Source organism: Neodiprion lecontei, chromosome 4 (genome assembly GCF_021901455.1).
Source record: "Neodiprion lecontei isolate iyNeoLeco1 chromosome 4, iyNeoLeco1.1, whole genome shotgun sequence".
Taxonomy (NCBI): domain Eukaryota; kingdom Metazoa; phylum Arthropoda; class Insecta; order Hymenoptera; family Diprionidae; genus Neodiprion; species Neodiprion lecontei.
The window spans coordinates 37,559,519-37,581,567 of NC_060263.1; the positions used below are offsets into that span (position 1 = coordinate 37,559,519).

At 42.4% G+C, this 22,049-nt stretch overlaps 1 protein-coding gene across 7 annotated transcripts in view; it reads left to right on the plus strand.

Annotated features, from left to right (window-relative positions):
- The first annotated feature begins 665 nt into the window (after window positions 1-665).
- Window positions 666-22,049, plus strand: part of LOC107225685 — a 155,073-nt gene continuing 133,689 nt past the window's right edge. The window contains exons 1-2 of one of the 7 annotated variants that reach the window (XM_046737199.1): window positions 666-1,690; window positions 1,872-2,136. The gene's annotated coding sequence lies outside the window, so the exon portion shown is untranslated. The other 6 variants (XM_046737197.1, XM_046737198.1, XM_046737200.1 and 3 more) reach the window with 6 other exon arrangements.

Below are 22,049 nucleotides of genomic sequence, written 5' to 3' on the forward strand. Positions count from 1 at the left end.
TTCGTACCTAAGCTCGTACTCGAATCCGTGGAAATCCCTACAACCCTTAGGAGGAATTAATAGCCGGCGATATTCAGGGCGAGGTTTACGATTTCCCGCAAGTCCGTATCCACGGTACACTGAGAAAAAATTCATTTTTTACAGTAACTAGAAAAATTGAGTGAAACAGGTATCGTTAAAAAAACTGTTTGAATATTGTTCGAATTATGAAAAACGAGGTACACCTAACAATTTTGCGCTATCGTCGATCCTTTTTTGGTTATTGCAACGCTGAATCAGTTTCTTCGGTTTACTCTACTTTTTTAGTCAAACAAGGCCTTAACGTCAATTTATCGTTGCACGAGCGTTAAATTTTCGCATCAGTTGCAAGAAAATCTAGCAACAGTGATCGTAACGTGAAAGAATAGCAACGGACACCAGACTTTCCGGCAACGGCTATAAAGCTAATATTCATTTTCTACCTGGCACTACATTTTTCGATCGCGGTAAAGAATGAAAATTTCTCTCAGTGTAGAAGAAGGTGAAACCGATCATCTCGGGTATCTGTAAAAGGGGTGCCGAAGGCCCGAAGCGTGGCTCCTCCGGGTGGGGGGCGCCGGTACCACGGCGTCGGCCGAGGGCGTCGGGACGCCTGCTCAGAATTCAGTCCGACCCGGACGCCGAAGCCATCCGCGTGCCGCCGAAGCTCGCGTCTCGAGTTGTTTTCGGTTGTCGGAGTGCCGCGGTTCGTCGCTCCTGACAGCGACGTTCGATACCGGCGCCGATAGATCCCGAGGTGCAGGGGTGGTTTCCTCTCGAAGTCCGTCGTACGCGTATACGTTCAATCGCACGCAGAGAGAGAGAGAGAGAGAGAGAGAGAAAGAGAGAGAGAGAGAGAGAGAGGGAGAGAATCGGAGGAAAACGCTTTTAAGAAACCGTAAACCCCGAGTCGGGATCGATACCACGCGACGAGCAACCCCCGAGTCCTCGCATTCGGCCCGATACCAAACCAACCCCTGGCAGTTCGTCCTTTCCGTGTGTCAAATCATCCCTCAGGTTTCCTCGGGGCTGAGAAACTCTTCCGGAACCCCGTGAGGAAGCAGCGATCCTTTACTATCGCCGGTTAGATCGTACCTGTGTGTAAAATAATGAGTTCCGAGTGATCGTCCCTGTTCGAAGTTTACCTGCGTGTTGTGTCCCGGAAGGTGATATTTGTTTTTTTTTGTTGTTGTTGTTGTTTTTTTTTTTTTTTTTTTGTTTTACCCACATTCAACGACGTTGTGCGTGCTTCTTGACCAGCTGCGACAAAATCGTACGTCGGTTTTATATATATATATATATATATATGAGTGTATATATTGTACGTTGTACTGAATAAATTTTTTCACGGATAATCATCATCCGATTCCAAGAGTGCGGTAAAGAGACTCGGAGTCAGCTGGTAGTTCGGAAAGGAGGAAGAGTGAAGATTGGCTTTTTAAAACCGCAGACGACGATTGTGCGACGAAATTAATACGAATCAAAAGGAAACCCGAGACACCCGGGGGATAAAGGAAAATTACGAAAGCAAAGAAAACGAAAGAATAACAAAATCCTGAACAAAGTTTTAAAGAAAAGCGGAGGCGTCGTTTTATAATATTCAGGTAGTGTGCAACGCATCAAGTTCTGCAGTTTTTTGTACCCGCAGTTTAAATCGAATCTACCATAGTGAGTGTGTATATAATTGTGTGATTTGTCCTTTGCGCTTATATGTATATACATACATCTGTGCATGCACATATATACATATATATATGTATATATATATGTATGTGATGATGACGAATATATATATATATATAACTGCATACAATTGTGACGTCCCTATGCTGTATAATTTGAAATTTCTTAAGGAAAGAAAACGAGATTAAGGAAATAAGAGAGAAAACATCCCTGTGTCTGTGAACGTCCAACACCCCCCTTCACCGTTACGCTCGTCTCAGGAGAAAAACGAAAAAAAAAAATATATCCCAAAAAAAAAAAAAAAAAAAAGAAAGAAAGAAAGAACGAAAACATAACGACCAAAAAAAGATAAAATTAACGTAAAGTTAAAAGTAAAATTGAATTTGTGACTTCTGTCTTCCTATGTGATACAACGCGGACAGGGAAAAAGAAAACGTAAGTAATCTAAACTGCAGCGGTTATCGCGAGGTGAAAATTCTACTTTTCGCCGACCGAGGCAACCAAAAAAAAAAATGTATTGGAAAAATCGACTCACCCTCAAAAAATTCAAAAACATTCATATCGTTGAAACATTATTGTGTATAATTGATCGTTGATTGTTGTTATATTTTTTTTTTTTTTTTTTTGTTTCAACAACCAGCATGTCGTAGTATTTTTCTTTTTTTAAAAAACAGTTTCCGTTCGCCTTTCAACGTTCTTATTTCTTTCGTACGTTGTATAATATAACATGTACGCACATGATACGCCGCACGGTGAATATTGACCGTACGGGAAAAGACCCGGAGATTATGCCATAAATTTTGACAGAGCGTAGCAGCTGTGACGCGGTTGATACGGTTTCTCTCTTTCCTGATTGATGGATCGCGTCGCATACTGAACTACATTTCGCGATCACCGCGTACGTGTACGTACGTAAATCTGAAATTACTTTGCGTGTAATAATACATGCATGGATAATTCGAACAGTGCATAACGCGATTTTGAACGGAAAGCGCTGAATTGATTTTCGGCAGACCTTTATATACATATGTATAACCAATTTGGCGGATTACAGAGAGTATATGATTGATACAGCGTTGGCGGGATAATTATCAGAGAATGAAAACGAAAGACTGTCGAGGTGAATAATATGTGTGAAGAAATTTTTGAAAACTTGTGCATCTGTATACTATCGGGGTGTTTTGGAAAGAAGTAATTTGCTATTTACCACCATGACAACCCCTGCGAAGTTTGTTTAGGTCGAAAGAAAGGTTCTGTCAAAAGATGAGCGATCGTAAGTTTACGTGGAAGATCACGCTCGGTTGATTTTTCGCTTTTACACGTTTTTTTTAAACTTATAAAATATCGCGAATAACATTCTTTTATTTTATTTTTTTTTTTTTTTTTTTATCGCTCACATCAATCGTAATATCAATTCACGTCGCAAAGAAGAGCCAAATTTGTAATATCAGTATCCAGTTGATGTTCGAAAAGCGTATCTGACGACTTTTACGTTATTGATTCAATCTCATAAAATAGTTATGATTTAATACGAACTTTTAATTTAAGGAAATAAGATTCCCGGATGATACATCGTTGCGTTACGGATCGTGATCTTTGGGTTGAATATAAACGTCAGGAAAGAAATAATAATCCAAGTGCTGGAACGTGTTTCTTAAGAAATACAAAAAAAAAATGTGATAAAAAATGAAAAATGATACGAACGCGATCTTTCGCGTAACGCGTAACGCCCATTCTTTCACAGAATTTTTCCTTCAACCCAAACAAAGTTTTCACCGAGTGCCACACGCCGAAGAATCTCAAATTATTTTTTCCGAAACACCTTAATCGTATTATACACACATACACCCAAGTTTAAACGTAATGCAGGTTTACTTTACAGACGACACAATGCACAGGGAGGCACTAATCGTATATTACAGGTAGCGAACGTGACGCACATACGTACGCTTTGGTATATATATATATATATATATATATATATATATATATATATATATATATATAAGGCAGGTATATACCTACCGTTTGCCAGGGTGGAAATTGCAACGACAGAGAACGATAAATCCCCTTGATAGATTTACCCGGGTCCTGAACCCCGCAGCGGTGCAGCGGCAGCGGCAACTATCTCTGATATCACGTACCGCGGTATTTATACCTGAAAAACGCACCGACATTCGGTTGAAAACGCCTTACAGCCAACGGTTCCGGAATAACGATGCTCGAAGTTATTCTCTGGGGGTTGAAAATTTTTAGAGATCGAAAACCGAAGGATCGCAGCTCTGCACGGAATTTTCAAAAATGAAATAACTGGCCCGGACTGAGAAATATTTCATTTGTTACAGTAACTAGAAAAATTCAGTAAAACAGGTATCCTTGAAAAAAAAAAAACTGTTTGAATATTGTTGGAATTGCGAAAAACGAGGTACGCGTAAACATTTTGCGCTATCGTCGATCCTTTTTTGGTTATTGCAACGAAAAATCAGTTTCCGAGGTTTACTCTACTTTTTTAGTTAAACGAGGCTTTAACGTCAATTTATCGTTGAACGAGCGTTAAATTTTCGCAACAGTTGCAAGAAAATATAGCAACGGTCATCGTAACGAGAAAGAATAGTAACGGATACTAGACTTTCCGGTAACAGCTAGGAAACTAATTTTCATTTTCTACCTGGAACTATATTTTTTGATTCTGGTAAAAATTGAAAATAGTTAAGGACCGAGCGGTAACCGAACAAAAAATTTATAGAATCGTCGGAATTCTTCAACGATTCCATGTTTTTTTCACATTCTATGAGACAGATTTTTGGCTGAGATTTTGATAAAAAAACAATAAATAAATAAAAACGTCCCTCGTTGCGACCCTTCCGCATTTCCACCCTCTCCGACATCCCCGAATTAAACGCCGGAAATGACCGGTTCAATTCGGTCGTTAATGCTTGGCGAGAATCCAGCGCGATAATTTGGCGCAATGAGTAATTCCGGGTTGGCTTGGATTTTGTTCCGTTGTTTTCTGGCGCCTGCCAATCGGCTCCAGGCATTCGGGATTCTACCTGCCATCGATGAGGCAGCCAAGGGATGCGGCCGCAATTCGAGGGCGCCGAATGCTGCATTCGAAATGCTCCCGGAAGTTGGGGAATTCCTGACGCGGTCCAGACCTCGGATATACGACGAATCTTGCATCCAGGATCGAGATATCATCCGGCCCTTTAACTTCCCCCGGAATTTTAACCCCCGATTATATGCACTTGATGATCCGATTGTCGGTTGGAATAAATTGGGAAAAGCTACCCTAAGAGATAAAGAGGCATCTGGAGTACAAGATTTCTTCATAATTTCACGAGGGGAAGATCGGATGGTGGAATTTTTTCGTTATTAATTTTCGTCGCATTTAAACGTTACGCGAAAGTCTCGTCGTTTCGGAATTAATTTCCCAAAGTAGCGGGCCTCGTTTTTCCAGTGTCAAAACTCGAGAAAATCAACTGTGAAAAATTCCAATTTCGTGTTATTTTTAATAAACAATAAGCGCCCGACTAATTTCACTTTTCATAAAATCCAAGTCGGTTTTCTTAAATAGAAAATATATGCGCGTGATAAATTAAAATTTTTAAAGATAAATAGAAAAACGTCGAGTGAGAAATGAAGTGTATACTAGATATGCGTTTCTATTTTTAACGAACCACGAATTAAGTAATATCTATAACTAATGAAAAAATTTCATCGCATTATCAAGTATATCGCACATCGAAAAGAGGCAACGTTGTGGAAGAAATCACTGTTTCAAAACTTTGGAATGAATCTTTCATGAGTCTAGTTTTGAAAATCTTGGTTCAATTTTTTGTTCCATCACGGCTTACGAAGTTCCAGACAATCCTCGAGTTCGGAAATCCAAAGATCTACAAACATATATCTTGTTCGTCCAACTATCGCAATATTTTAAAGAAAATATGACGGCTGATGAAAATCAATATAAATACTGTGACGAGGCTGAAGCTAGCAGCCAGAATGCGTTCTAATGTTCATTCGAATAAGACAGGTGAATCCAAAAACCAAAATTTCATTACACACCTCGAACCCGAAATAATTTTACAGAATTATGAGGATAAACCCAGACTGCGTTTTTCTGTTTCCAAAAAGTTCGACACGTTTGGCTGGTAACCTTAACTTCATGGTACCGCAGATTGACCAGATCCATAGAATTTCTCTGGACGTTAGGGGGGATGGACGTGAATTGAAAGTTTCCAGTATAGCGCGAGACGAGGAGAGGACACTTACCGGCTTATCTGAAGTTCCCACCACCGGACGTAGCGGCGATAGCTGCTTTGGGACGTTGTCCGTTCGTTGGAAGGAAGGTTTCGGTTCTCGGAGACAATTATCCCGGAGGAGTGGAGGTGGAGAACAGTCGTAGCAACGTTGAACCACGCCCGTTGCTACGTACGTGCGACGATTGTTCACCTTGATATACACCCTCCGGTGCATTTGTGCAGGGTAATGTCTACACGCCCGGTGCACGCTGGGTTACAGCTGCCTCGGCGACCTGGACGACGTCATCACGCATCCTTCGTTCCGTGGGAACGCTATCTGGATCGCCATGGGCACTGGATCGCAAACCCACGCCTACGATAACCATCGTTTAACCCCGTTCGGGGATGAGGATGACGTTGGTGACGTTATGTACCGTAACAATGTATGTTTGGGGGAAATCGTTACTTCGCACCGTTGGAATTCAAGTTTGACGAACAGTGATGACCATAATACACTGATATTTTCATAGCCAATCAGGTATTGCGAAGTAACGATTTTCCGCCTGACGTTTCGTTGAGTTAACGTTACCAACTTCAAGCTTGTGGGTACTTAGGGAACATCTGTGAACCCCAAGAGACACGAATTCGTTCATTTCCTTGGACGCGACGCAAAGTGAATTGCAGTTTATTCTTCATTTTTTTTTTTTTTTTCAGAATATTGCACGTTTCTTGCTTTCGGATGTTCGGTTTCGATGTACCCGAAGTTAGGATCGTTTGTCGTTCATCGATTCAAGTAGGGACGTCGTGGTTCAAGGAATGTGTGAATGATCGCGAAGGCGGGTGAAAATAGGTGTGAAATGAAAATATTCGGGATATGGCTGCATTTTTGTTTAAAAGGATTATCGACCCGCAGGAACTCAAATCCGAAGTCGTTTTTGAACTGCAGAGCCGGGGTTTCGAGAAAACAGAAAGAGATTACGTTTTTTGCGATTTCTTCAATAACCGCCACCGATAAATGAAAAATGACTTGACCATCGCGTAGAGCAGAAAATTCTACACGAAATTATGTATTCGTACGTTGGAAACGGAGTCAGATTAACAAATTAAGAAAAAAGAAATTATTTCACGAAAATTCCCTAGACGATGTCGATAAGTAGAATTTCTTTTTTATCAATTTGCTTATCCGACTCCGTTTCCGACATATCAAGACGCAATTCGATGGAGAATTTTCCGCTCTACACGATGGTCAAGTCATTCATCATCCATCGATAACAGTTTTCGAAGTAAACGCAAAAAACATCAAATGTCCCTATTTTCTCTAAACGCCGGCTATGCGGCTGAAAGATGACTTCGTATTTGAGTTCCCGAGGGTCGAGAATCTCTGTAAACAAAAATGCAGTCAAGTCCCGAACATTTTTAATACAGACCTATAATTTTGACGGGACTACCTACTCTTTTGCAGCTTATGATATACCGATGGGAATTGTCTGATTCGGTGAAATAATTGTGTTTAAATTGAATCAAGACCTCGTGAAGAGTTTTGCTTCTCCTTCAGAGCTGGAAAGCAGCTCTTAATTGTCGGTTAACAAGCCGTGAAGAGAGCCCGTCCGTAAAAGTTGTTTTAAAATTTTTACGGCCAACGTTGATAATCGAGCTGCGGATAGCTGTATGCGATAAGAAAAGTGGAGGACTCGGGTTTCGTTTTGAAAAATAGCCGCGAGTCCAACTGCCGTAAAATTTTCAATACCATACCGACACTGTTCGGTTATGTAAGCGAGACAACGTGTAACATTAGGGCAAAGTGCGTCATTCGAAAACCATAAATCGCGCTTACCGCGGCCAATTGTCACCCCTGAGACTGTGCGTAATAACTTTGCGGAATAGTTTATTCCTGGCTCTGATCGTCGCACGGTTTACCAGATCAACGATCATTTTAGACATCTTAGTCAGAATTGCCAGGCGTGAGAAGCTTTACGAACGAGGAGCTTGCACGCGGACTGTCTATTATTATTAACACATTGTAGAGCGCGTCGCATAAGCGGAGCACTCACACAATTTATGCACGCGGACTGCACGCTTCTCGGCCAATTGTGACTCGTTGAGAAAGGCAATCGTCTCTGTATTTGAATAATTTTTAATCTTTTCAAGGTAAGTAACACTCGCTGCTCGTATTCATTTCGTTATTTTCGACTGGTTGAAAAAATAATTCGCGTGTCTGATCGCGTAAGGTCTTTAGCGCCATCTTACGACCTTTTGATTTTGAAAAAGGCTAAAGGGCGTGTATTTACATATTTTTTATCTTATCCAGACTCAAAACATGAAAATACGGTCAGAAACGTTGAAATTGAACGACAGTTTTATTAAGAGGAAAAGATCGTATGTACCGGTAGATACGACCTTCCGCTACTGACTCAGCCATAAAAACCTACGTCGATTAATTCGGTAAGGTCGTTTCAGCCGAAAAATATTTTATTTTACTTTCTTGGGTTCGAGTATAAATTCATCAACTAAAAACAAAAGGTCGTATGTGCTGGTAGATACAAGATGAAAAGGAACACTGTTACAGATCCACAAAAAATCTGACTCTTATTGAAAAAAAATTATTATTCCCAGTGATCAAGGCATCCGAAAATAATCACGCGCCTGGAGTTCGCCGATATTATCTTTCGGTAAGACTACGTGGTATGCACACATACTACATATATAGTTACGTACCTATATGTATATATTATATATGTAACACACACCTTAGAAACGCGTGTAGCGTCTTATGACGTTGTAGCTGAACGCAGCGCAAGGCGGAAGCCGTGAAAAAAGTTTTTCGTTTATGAAAAATGCAACGGGCAAGTTATGGGAGTGGTGTGAATTTTTCATCGCCGGTAGTCTCTCTCTCTCTCTCTCTCTCTCTCTCTCTCTCTCTCTCTGTCTCTCTCCATCCCTCTTTTTCCGCTCCCTTTCTCCTCCCCTGAGTTACATCTGACGGGTTTCGCGGCCGACGGTGCCGCATGTATTTTTAAAACCCGTATATACTTTGACACTGGAAACTCGCGGTCAAAATTCACCCTACAAATCGTCCGCGCTTCCTTTACCCTTTTACTTGTCATCTCCCGACATTTTATATTCCCATCAGAAATTAACGGTGAACGTCTTTGTACCGGGATACCCAGTTATGCGTGATATACAAGAGTCGTCGTTATCGTAGTTTACGCAGCTTCAGGGGTCGGGAATTCTCGTAAGCAAAATAAAAATCAAAATAGCGCATGTTACAACGCACGTTCGGTGACGAGAAGATTTCCTCGTTTTTATTTCACCCCGACAGATTAGTCAATCGATGATAACCGTGCTTAAGACGAAAAATCGAAGAATCTTAAACGATCGAAAGAATCGTGTTGATAACGTTCAAACTATTCTCGTTAGGCAAAATCGTAAGTATAATTCTGTTACAGCTGCTTCCAACTGAAAATGTTCATGCATCAAATCGTAAAATGTTTCGAAAGAATTCAGCGTGTACTTTATTAGATGATATATTTTTTGTATTCAGTAAAATTTACAATAAATCACCTAATAAATTACGAAAGCACGAATAGACAGATATACTAGATCAAAAATTATATAATAAACTATACAATGAACTATATATGAATTTTGTGCTTTCGTAATTTATCACGTGATTTGTTATAAATATTATCAAATCTACACGGTACATTGTCTAATAAATTACACGTTGAATTCTATCAAAAAAAAATGGCTATTATTCAACGCTTGAAAATTTTGAGTAGAGCTAACCGCAAGCTTCGATCGGTATTTACGCCGAATAATAAAACAGCGGTTCGTACTCGGTACAATCCTCGCGGTTTCACTCATATAACGATATATCACAGAGAGCCTTTGATCACGTTGAGAACTACGGATTTTCACTCGTGATATTGTATTGTGAACGTATAGAGGGATCGGTTCAGGTTTCATTAGCCGTCGGGATCAGAGGCGCGAGCGTGAACGTACATAAATACCTATCGGTATTCGTGGGTGGCGTAGAAAGAGAAGAGAAGGAGAAGAAGAAGGAGAGAGAGAAAAAAAAATAAAATAAAATAAAAAGAAAAAGGACAGAGAAAGAGAGAGGGAGAGAGGACCGAGGGTGAAAGCTGGGGTGAGGAGGGGGAGGGCGGACATACCGCGCTTCGCCACAAGAGATTACTCCATTATTCTCCGAGCATAGACAATACCAAGTGACCGCTTACATTTCAACACACACACACACACAGGTGAATATGTACTCGGTGTGCGTGATCGTGACTCGCCCACAGCAATTGCAGTGCCTTTGTAACGCGTCGTTACGAATCCGGTCCCTAAGAACATGATATATCTGAAGGCGCATTCTTGGCCGACGAGCACAATAAGCCCGCCTCGATGCCAGCTGACTGTCAAATTTTGGTCGTGTGCAGAGCGGTGCTCGACGTCGGTTGATTCAATTTATTCTTGGACCGCGGTTGAAGACGGCCGGAGATATTCCTCGAGGGAAAAAAATAAGGAGGAAAGAATGCGAGGAGGAAGAGTAGACGTAATATGCGTGTTAGGGCGGTATTTGTCGTTAGTTTCGATTTAACCGATTTTTTAACGATAACCCGTCCGGATTTTTGACGAATAAGCAAATAGAAATCTGATCGAAAGCACAGGCATCCGTTTCAACCCCGAAAAATCTCCTCTCAAAGTCTGTGAAGTTTGTCATTTAAATTGTATCCACATTTTTACTCGACTTTTAGTACGCGTGTATTTTACCGCGGGACTGACTGTTTGCGAGTAATCTGTAAGTGTGAGAAATCAATCGGCACCGATGCTGACGTTTGATAAAAATATCAGCCTCGTCGACGGAGGATTTCACGTCAATCGTTCACCGACGTCAAACTCGCAAAAGAGTCAAATTCTAATTGGGTACAGCCGACACGGAATGCTCGACGGACGATGCTGATATTTTGCATCGAATATCGGAATCAATGCTCGCTGATTTCTCACGGTAGCAATTTTTTTTTCAAACAACCGACTCCGCGACGAAATATACGCTGAGACTGTATTAAAAACGCGCGTATATTTTAAACGGCAGACTTCACAGCCCTTGCGCGAGGGCTGCCGCAGAGATCTCTGATTCGAAAGGGATCTTCGTTCGTTTATTTGGAAGCAATCCGAGTGGCGGCCGAGTGAAAATTCGAAAAGGTCGAAAACAAAAAGCACCCTAATACGTATACCTCTGATTCGGGCTCATACTGTCGATTCTATGCCTATATTCTCTTTTTTTACGTCGTCAAAATACACAAAGAAACCATCGTAACTTTTGGACTCGTTACTTCCGACGATACGGGGGAACAAGTTTCATCGGGGAGTGATTTTAAACACACGGACAACGCTTTACGTCTGACTGCATCGCGACTCGGAGCGGCGATGATCTTGCCTCTTCTCTCCGCGACTCCGGCCGAATATCTCTACGGAATATTAATGCGAAATATCATAAGGCACGAGACCCCGGCATACCAAGTATCATAATCCCCTGGTGCCGGTGCTGCTTTGTACCCAACCGTTCCGGGCGTGGCAGGCAATTCGAAAACAGAACTTCGCTTTTTACCCGAACCTGTATTAATAATAGCTTCACGTTCTTTCTCCGAATTCTATGCGATGTATAATGTATGTATGTAACGATTTTTTTTTTTGTGCATCCAACTTTTTCTCTTTTCACTTCTCGATAATTCTGAAATCGTTTTTTCACCAAGGAGAACTCTGCCGCAGATCTGGATCTACGAATTGGACAAAGAAATAACGTTTCCACTCTGATAATTCGAACTTTACCGATATATTAGAAACGTGGAATCGTTCCAGCTCGGTGAATTTCGCGTAACTCATCACCGATACAAAATCCGACCACCAGATGTTTTCCCCGAACTCAGGGAATCCCTCATTTTATTATTCGAATCCGCAGGATTGTACAGAACCGGAAATTAACACTGGCCCAAAAATCAAGACCATCGAACGTTACTCGCCCGTTCCAAAACTCTCGTGGAAGCAACGTGACGTCCATTGTGCGCCCAAGCACTAGGATACAAGACGTCGAGGGGATGGCCAGACAGATTCCTCCAGATACCGTCCCGCATCCCCTTTTCCCGAGGGAGCGGAGAGCGCGGAAAGAAAGGAGGCTGAATGGACCTCGAGTCCCTTTTCGGGGCCGGGCAGGTGCGAGCTGTTACCTGTCCGATGACGCCGAGATGCGGACTCGTACAGTCGGTCGAGAAAGTCGACTCGAGTAAGTTGACCCGAAGCCTCCGCACCCGACGGACGTCCGGATAACCGAATTGTCTCCCGGGGATTCGGCGGGGAGAACAAGAGGAAAAGAGCCAAGTTATCCCGGCAAGGTAACCCCTTCGGGGGTCGCGATCATCCTTCCCTCCAGGAACCGGACTCCATACGAGGGTGGATTCCCTAAGCGTCCCTCGAGGCTCCCTACGTCGGAGTTCCGAAAAGAGGACGCGTCTTCGACGAGGAAAAATCCGCCCGAAGCCCCACGTTGCATGCCTAATCACACCCCTGAAGAATCATCGTTCGCTGGGATGGTCAGAAAGCCCTTCCGGATCTGATCGCACCGTTTTCCCCCTCAAGATCCGACTCGTCAAATTCACGCTCTGAACTTTACCCTTCTCATCAGAGGTGGCTGGGTTTCGACAAAAACCACAGCCTCGTTTCACCTTCCGAATTCAGGCTCGTCCGGAACTGTCACTGACCTTGCGATACCTGATGTCGATCGCTGGTCTGGTTCTGGGAAAAGTTACGAACCGATCGGAACTACCGACAACGAGTTCGTCGAGTCGCTCGGAACGGTAGATCAGAGTTTGGATAGTGATGATAGACAATCGTTGCGACGGAAGTCGAATCAAGCGACGAGTCGAGGAGGGTATGCGATTCAGCACGAGAAGCCGCAGTGAAATGTCTCAGTTGTTGGATCTGTTGAAAAAGAGATATTTCCAACAATTAAGACGAGTTGTTCAAGGATCGACATCGGCTAATGATAAACTGTAGTTTCAAACTTGTCTTCATAACCAAAAAGAGCCGGCTCTGCTTTTCACCCCGCCTGTATCCGTTCAATTAAAACTTTTCCCTCGGCTTTCATCCAAAATTCCAAAGCGAAACACTGAGGTGAATTAGTCTACCGAGGTAGGACCGTTAGACCGATACCTCACGACGAACGTTGAGCACCTTCGGTTGCTTCGACTTCCGATCGAAATCGAGACAATCGTAAACTGGCAAACGATGAGACAGAAAATTGCCAGCTCATCACGCGCAGCTCGCGTTTGTTTGATCCGTTGTCTCGGTGCTCTGACTGTACGGAGTTCAGTATCCAGTCTGAACTCGGGGCGAAAGCACGTCGCGGTATCGTCATGGTACGTTTAAAAATAAACCTCTAATCTGGACCCTAGTTTCTTCATAACGTACACTAAGCACAGCTTCTTGGCACGTCTGGTGTTGTTGTTTGTTTGTGACCTTGGTGCATGTTTCACGGAAGCTAGTGAATGAGAAGTGACTCGGAAGATCCTGACCACCTCACCACTTCCAAGGTAATCCTGGTCGTAACCATGATCATGATCCCGACTTCTGTAACGTGTCTCCCGTAATCAGTCGAAGCACGGCGGAAGGTTCTTCCCGGAATAATTGATCACCAATGTCGATTTTCTCCCGGTCGTAACTCGACAGCGTCGATATTCCTCGACCCAATTTTCCTCCACGAAGGGTTGGCGGAGGGGAGAAACGGCAGTAACCCTGGCGATTGTTATATCGCGATAAAACGTCGTCGACCACGTCCGCCGTTCAACTCGACTGCAACTCTTGCGAACCCCGGGCAACGGAGAGGATTTTTCGACCCCATCCTGCGGGATGACGGGTTTCAAGATGGCTGGGTGAGACGTGTATAAAAGTTTGCCAAAGTGCTCGACGCGCTGAGTGGAGCCCCCGGTGTTTGTTCAATGCGAGTCAAAACCACGCAGGCATCCGAGACCCGGGCGAACTGTGGCGGGTTCGTTATGTCGCATTTCGAACAAGACATCCGTTGCCAAGTTTTCCCGAATGAAAATTCCACCTCCGTTTTCCCTCCCGCGACCTTTTTCATTCCCAATATCATACGACGCTGTTATTCGTTCTCGTTCGACGTTTCGACTTCACCCTTTTTCCAAGAGGATCGGTCCAAAAGTGCTCCTCCTCGTCACCAATTCCTCATCCTCGTTCCATCGCCCGGTCACTACGAGGGTCGAAGAACGAAGAACCGTTCCGACGTTTTATCGGCCGACCAAAGACCCGAGAGACAATGCGACTCGACTGTCGTATTCGCTTCCGGTTAATCGTGACAGTCTTCTTTAACGGGTTGTAAACTTGGGAGTCCCGAACAGTTCGCACGTCGTGCATCAACCGTACACCCTCAACCCTCGAAACAACTCTTGTTATAAACTATTGTGCAGTTATAGCTTCACTCCGCAACAGGGAAGTGAACAACAGAACGGAGACGATGAGGAACGTTTCCAGTCTCGCCATTGAATCGTGGCGTATAAACTTCACCTCGAAGTCGTCGCATGATTGGTTAACAGTTACTGCAGTTGGACTTGTAGTTTCAGTTTCAGTCAGTCGCAGCTTATACCGCTGCGGGTCCGCAACGAGCAAAAGTGGCTGCTGTACGGTAGAACTTGAGGCTTTATCCACATCTTCGAAACTTTCTGTACTTATCTGCAATACTTTGGACCGCGAGGTGTCTGCTCGTAGTTTGCGAACAGTTGTTTACTTTGTTTACCAGTCTGTACAGTCGTTTCCCTTTTCTTTTCTCTCCATAACTCGGTTATACGGAGGGAAAATTGAAGCTGGTTTTGTTTTTTTTTTTTGTTTTTTCTTTTCTCTCAACTCAGCTGATTGGTTTTCAGCCTGTGGATCAATCGGACCGACTTTAGCTGACCTAAACGACACCAAAGAGAAAAAAAAAAAAGAAAAAAAAAAAACATACGCGTTATTGAAAACAGAGGTGAAAATACGATTTGCATCGACGTACAATGCAGGCGCGGTGGATCGATTCTTCAAATTTCTCTGCATGGTTGTGTCAACGTGTGCGTGAAAAAACCGCGAAGGAATCAGGGAAAATAATTGCCCCGGATTGTACGGTGTAAACTTTTTAGCGGGGGTTGTACGATTGATGGATGGATGGATGGATGGATGGATGGATGGATGGACGTGTGTGTCTGAGGGGGGGAGGAGGATGGAAAAACTGTTGAAAACTGAGACAGAAATTTCATCAAGCTAAACAAACGAACCTCCGGGTGAAATTTGTCGAACTAAACCGACGGTAACCGGTATGCAGGTGTTCGGTGAAAACTAATTTCTCCCACATGTGAAGGATATATGTTATATAGCTAATTACCCGGACCTGCCACCCTGAAACTTTCTACTGCTCCTACGGCGAGGCACGTTTCGACCAATTTACCCAGCCACGTAAGGTAAAAGCTCACATCTGGAGGTCGCTTGTCGTGTCTGTCATATTTTATCCCGCGCAAGGGTGTGAAAAATAATTTGCACAGGGATTAATTTCGACCGTGAACCTTGTGAGATCGGTGGAAAATTTTCACCCAGACATTCCGTGTTTGATGAAATTTACTTTTGAGCTTTTTAAAATGACAGAACGACGCCGTTCCGTAGATTTTTCGAACCTTTTATTCTTCGCTTTTCCCAAAACTCGAGTCAGACTGTCCGAACCATCGAACCTCTCGAGATCAGACTACTTGGTAAAGGTCTCTCCGAACAAGTTTCGAACTGTTTTATCGACCGTCGGTATCGCAAATCGAGAAACGATCGGAGCTGGAACGCGTATCGCCTGCAGCCGAAGGGGCAAAGTTACGATTCTGGATCACGGGGGCGGGGGGGGGGGGGGGGGGGGGGAGGTCGGGTTGGGTAAGCAGTGAACGTGATCAGGGATCGGGCAAAGATAATCGCGAGAGCACAAGCAACTCCAGGTCGACCTTACTCGCTGGTTCTCCTCCTCGATCTGGAGTCCGGAATAGGGGGTAAATACAGAAAAATAAAAAGAAAGAGAAAGAGAAAGTCACGAGTCAAGAGGGGGCGTTATTAAATTATTTAAAACTCGACGTTTCGACGAGAGTGGGAAGAAACGGGCATGAAAAAGGTCCGGGGTAGGGGGTTGAAAACGTCGTCAAAGGCACGTGCAAGCTCCGAGGAAAGCTCGAAGACGCCGCGTCGGCCTCTGTACGTGGGTCCTGGTTTTTCGAGGGGTTGGAAAACAAGGACGAGGAGGGTTGGACGGGGGTGGGAGGGGTGGGGGGGGGGGGGGGGGTGGGGGTGGAAGGGTCGAGGGAAAGGGAGAGACTCCGCGAGTCGCGGTCGTGACGGTGGCAGAGCGGCGGGTCGTTAGCTCTAGCGCCCGACGTAAAATTAATTACGCCTCGAAACTGTCTTAATTAAAAATGTGTCCGCCACCCATCAACCCCCGCAGCCAACTCTCTGGCCGCTTACACTCATAGCTTATGGCGAACCATTTTCTCGACTCCGCATTCGTCGAGCCGTTCTCCTTCGCTCGCTTCTGCCCGCTATGCGCTGTGCTTGCACAGCTTTTGAATATTGCCTCGCGTTATTCCTCCCGCAGGCGTTACTCGCGCCTAGATTCGACGCCGTATCACGCGAAATCCCGAGGGTTCGTCTCCCGGTCTCTGTTACTGTCGCGAGTGGAAATTAAGCGGGAGTCAAAGTCCGGCTGGATTATGCGTATTTGTTTTTTGTTTTTTTTTTTCACTTTTTTCCTTTATCCAAAATTTATCACTCGAGTTGAGATTTTTACTGTAATTTTTAATCTTTAAAGATGGAATTTTGATTGGAATATTTACGACGAGGTATCGATGAAAATAAATCACACGATGCAAGGTTGGTGTTGAATTCGTGAAATACGAGTATGTCAGTGTTAAATAAATTTCGGATGATCCTGAAGTCGCAAAGTACTTGGCGGTGTTTTTTTTTTTTTTTTTTTTTTTTTTTTTTCTTGATAAATTTATCGTTGAAAACAATACGTTACGGTAAATTTTTAACCTCATGAGATCGTATTTCGGGAAATTTCGATTTTGAAAAAACTCCGATTACAAGATATGTTTTCTAATTTATTTTATTTTTTCAGAGAACGCTTTGATTTAGGAAAATTTCGGTCTGATATTTTCAGAGAATAAGTAATTACGACGAGGTTTTTCTCTCAAAGGGGTTTCCGACAACATGCAATTCAAAATCAACAAAAATCACAATGTTACCATTTTTGAATGACTAATTCGTAGGAGTCGAGTTTCCAAAACATGCGTATCAACTCGCTTTTCTACGGTTTGCCGAATTTCAGAAAATCATTTTCTCATGAAAACTTTATCCGAATAATTTTCATCTCGAAGGACTTTTTCTCGGACGGTTTACGCATCCTGTAACTGGACGACCCCGAGTTTCTTCACGGTTGACTGTCCTTTAACCAACCCCTAAGCGTCATGTAGCAGGAACGGGCGTTCACACGGTTCGGAAATTCGGCAGGCCGCGTCCCGTCTCTCACCTGCATTTGACAGGATCGTTGTACCTATCCCGGCGAATCCCGAAGCGAGGATCTCGGCTTTAGGTACCTGTACAAACACGAGCGAGTCTTGCAGCCGCCCCCAAAATCCACCCTTGTGATTCGGGGAGGCCTCGGGGCGCGATTGGCTCTGAAGCCTAACTTCGCCTACGCTCAACGGGGCATCCATGCATATTTAACCCCGGACAAGGGGCTTCTTATGTGGGGAGAAAGTAAATTCGCTTATCTTCCGAGCGGGGATGCGAAATAGATGCGGCTAAACGTCGTTGAAAAAATGATTGTTTGATGGCGAAACGATTTATGCATCTATATATGTATTACATATACGTTAGCGTGTTTTGGAAGAAATTAGTTGCGATTTTCCGCCGTGGAATGCTCTAAAAAGTTTGTCTACGTCATGAGAAAGATGCTGTAAAAAGATGAGCGTTATACGTTTTGTGCAAGATCGCGATCGTTCAATTTTTCACTTTTATTTACATATTTTTGAAATTGCGAAGAAACACGTTCCAGCAATTCGATTATTACTTCTTTCCTGACATTTGTATTCGACCCAAAGATTACGATCCGTAACACAACGATGTATTATCCGGGAATCTTATTCTCATAAATTAAAAGTTTGCATTAAATTATATCTATTTTATGAGACTGAATTGATAGTGAAAAAGTCGTCAGATACGCTTCTCAAACAGCAACTGGAGACCCGATATTACAAGTTTGGGTCTTCTTAGTGACGTAAATTGATGTTACGATCGATGAAAGCACCAGAAGAAAAATTTTATCACGATACTTCGTAAATTCAAAGAAATGTATAAAAGTGAAAAATCAACTGAACCACGGTGGAAAATCGCAAATTATTGTTTTACGTTTATGTAATAACGAGATTTATCAGGTGACGTTCTTTCACACGCCTTTGACGAATGTTCAGAATTTTATTTCAAGCTTCCAATAATTACCTTTCTACAAATTATTATCATTCTGCTCAGACACGGATATCCATAAATTCCTTTTTCTAAAATAAACGTTCTTTTTTCGTATCCAACCATTTAAACGATTTCCAATTATTCTTACTAATTTTCCACCGCCTGCAGTGAACCGAATAAAATGAAAAGCAGGGAAAGTTCAACCCTTGACCGTAAATCGTCCCTGGAAAATAGTCAGCGGATCGAGGCCCGCAATCTTTGTACTCGGGACGAGAATGTATGGAAAATTGTATCGAAGAGAGCCGGGATCGACTTTCTCTCAACGTTTTCATTTATTTGTCTTATTTACTGTTTCTTCTTCTTTTTTTCGCCGTATCGAGGAATTTACTTAAACATGGTTTTTCTCAAAAGCGTCGATCCGGCCTCTAACGCGACTACGAATTTCAACTCACGTCCCTCCAGCTTTTCTCGATCCTCAATTCGATCCCCGTCTCCTCGCATTCCTTCCACATCCGATTGTTAGTATTTTTTTTCTCCATCTCACTGTCTTCCCCGTTTTCCTCCGATCGGAAATGGGAGAAATTTGATAAACGATTGGTGAAATCAGTTTGAGCGATCTTCCGAAAGGTAAAATAAGACTGTGCTTCTCAACTTTCGATTTGTAAAACTTTTTTCCCACCCTCTCGCATCGACTCTTCTCTCGATTTCTTCGAATATTGTCCTCTCATCGTCACGGCGGGTCTGCAAATAATAACAACAACAATGGCCAACCAATCCTGCCGGTTTCTTGCCTGCAGCGTTATTAATGAACCTGCACGCATCGACCGAGGGAATGGAGTAAAAAAACCCCGGTACTATGCGCCTCGTCTCCATTGACTGGATGAAGCGATTATTATTGACCTGGACGATGTTGCCCCCGGATAATTAGCGCCTTATCAAACGTCTTCAAACATATCGAACACAACGCCTAAAGCCCTTTTCTATATCTATTTTTTTAATTGAATAACGAGAGTATTGCAGTAACGAAAAAAAAAACGATCCTATCCCGTACCTATCTAACAATAAGAGATTTCCATATCGACGAAACGTTTCCTCTCCCCCTTGCTGAAACGCAAGGTTAATTTATGAACTGATTTTCCATACTTGATTACGTTCCCGATCGATCGGTGCAAAAAACGAAAGTTCCTTTGTACGCATTCCGAAGTTATAAGTTGAGCGATTATATATTACCTAACCTAACCTAACCTAACCTACCTTGGTGAAAATGATTTTTACGATTAACTCGGAATTTTTAAAGAAATCGAGCCATCTCGTACAGTCTTGTACAAAAAAAATTGCAAATACATTCACAGTTTCTCGTAAAAACTTGTCGATTTTCGTGAAGATTTGTATTTATTCAATAAAAAAAAATCGACAACATACTACAATTATTTACGAAAATTAACAATTCTTTGCAAAAAAAAAAAAAAAACTGTGCACACTTACAATTTTGTGCGAAATACTACGAAATGTTCTAATTTCCGTAAAAATTTGCAATATCAGAAATTTTCACCGGGGTATAACCTGATCTTACAAAAAAAAAAAAAAATTAAAAAACGACGATACGAATCCGATGGTAAAAGTTCATGAAACTCTCTCGACTTGAGCGAGAATTATCCTGAGGCGAAACAGTTTGGCAGTATTATTATTTACACCGTAAGCGATATAAGCGATAAAACAGGGTTCGCTAAGGGAAAATTGCTCGTCAGTATAATTCGTCGAGTCCCCGATCCCCGGAACCGGAAGAGCGGTAATCCTCGGGTAATCCCGCGTGTTCTGCAAAGTGTTTTCCATTTCGCTTATACTCTAGGATTTCGTCACAATTTCCAATCGCTAACGGTTAAGGCACTAGCTGTACAACCACTTCCGCTTAGCACCGCGGATTAGGGCGGGTGAGTTTGTACACCTTTGCCTTGCCTCGAAACAGGCACGCCGCCGACTTGTTTATACGCAAAGGTGAAAGCACTGCGAGGAAAAGGGTGGGTGGGGCTTATATTACGTATTCGTTAAATAGGATCAAGTAGTGGGAAGCCTTGTGTTGCTCGAACAGCTTTACTCGACAAGATTATGGAATCGGGGGTTTTGTGTTCGCACCGACTAGAACGGGACACGCCGATGGTTGTTGTTGAATCACTTCTGAAAACCGTTTTTAACTTCCGTTAAAACGGGTAACGTTTGAATAACGCTATTGATATCACAGGCGTTGCAAGAAAATTTGCCAACGCATCTTCTGCTCGCTCGTGTGTGCGGTAAAACTATTTTCTTCAGTTTTTCCTACGTTGTGGAACGGAAAAAAAAAAAAAAAATTTCATCGTTTTTTTTGTACTCAAACAAGACCCTGATATCAATTTATTTTTACATCGGTATCGTCGAATTGACGCGATACGGATTGAAAAAAATAAGAAAAAAGAACGTGCTACGATCGAGAATAATGAAACGAAAAAAAAAAGGAATGGTGAGATGTGTTAAAATTTTGGTTACAGATAGAAAGTAAGAAAAAAAAAAAAAAAACAACAACCAACTTTCATTTTATACTCTGAACTACATTTTCCGGCTGAACGGTAAATAATGTAGAACACTTTTAGATGTTTTTATTTTTCTTATTTTCTCTCTTTCATATTTTGGCTCTTCATCGAACTGCTGAATTCGACAGCTTTTAATTTCACGAAATTCGTTCGACGAAGGTGGCATTTTTCTTTTTTTCCACACATTTCGAGCAGCAACCGATTGTAACATTACGTGTGTGTATATGTATACAAATATAATTACGCACGCGTGTATACATCAAAGAGAGTATTGCGTTATTAAAATACTCATTTGATATACTCGGCCGGTTCTTAAAAAAGTACCTTACGTACAGTTCGCCGGTACACCTTTCAAATATGTCCGTTCCTTACATCTCCTCAGCGCTTAGCGTCGTCGTGTCGTTGAGAAGCGAGAGGAGAGAAAGAAGGTTGGGAGAAAATGGTAGAGAAAAAAGTAAAGTGAACGAGAGAATGAAAGGCGTTGAGAGAACTGAATGTAAAAATTTCATACTCTGCACCACCGTTCTGCAGTTTGTGTATATATATATATATATATATATATATATGTATATATGTATAATACATGCAAGAAGACATGCAAAATTGTATATACATGTATGTATATATGTCGTTGTCGTGTCAGCGTCGTGAGAACTTTAAAAAGCCAACGAATTTTACCATACGCCCTCGGGTATTTGGGTTGCGGAGGAAAGCTGGGAGGGGGAAAAAAAAAATTAAAAAAAGGTAGAAAAAAAAAACGGACGAAAATAAAAAGAGAAAAAAAAAAAAAATTAAAAATGACGACGGCGGGAAGGGAGGGGGATTAAGTCGAATAAGAAGACTTTTAATCCCTCTCGGAGTATCTCCTAAACTCCCTACTCCAGCCGCAGGAATTACTCCCCTGGGATGTAATATTAACTTAACCTCGTTTTACGAATTTATTATAGTCGTATTTTCTCTCCTCTTTTTTTTTTTTTTTTTTTACTTCTTTTCGCCCAGCTTTTTT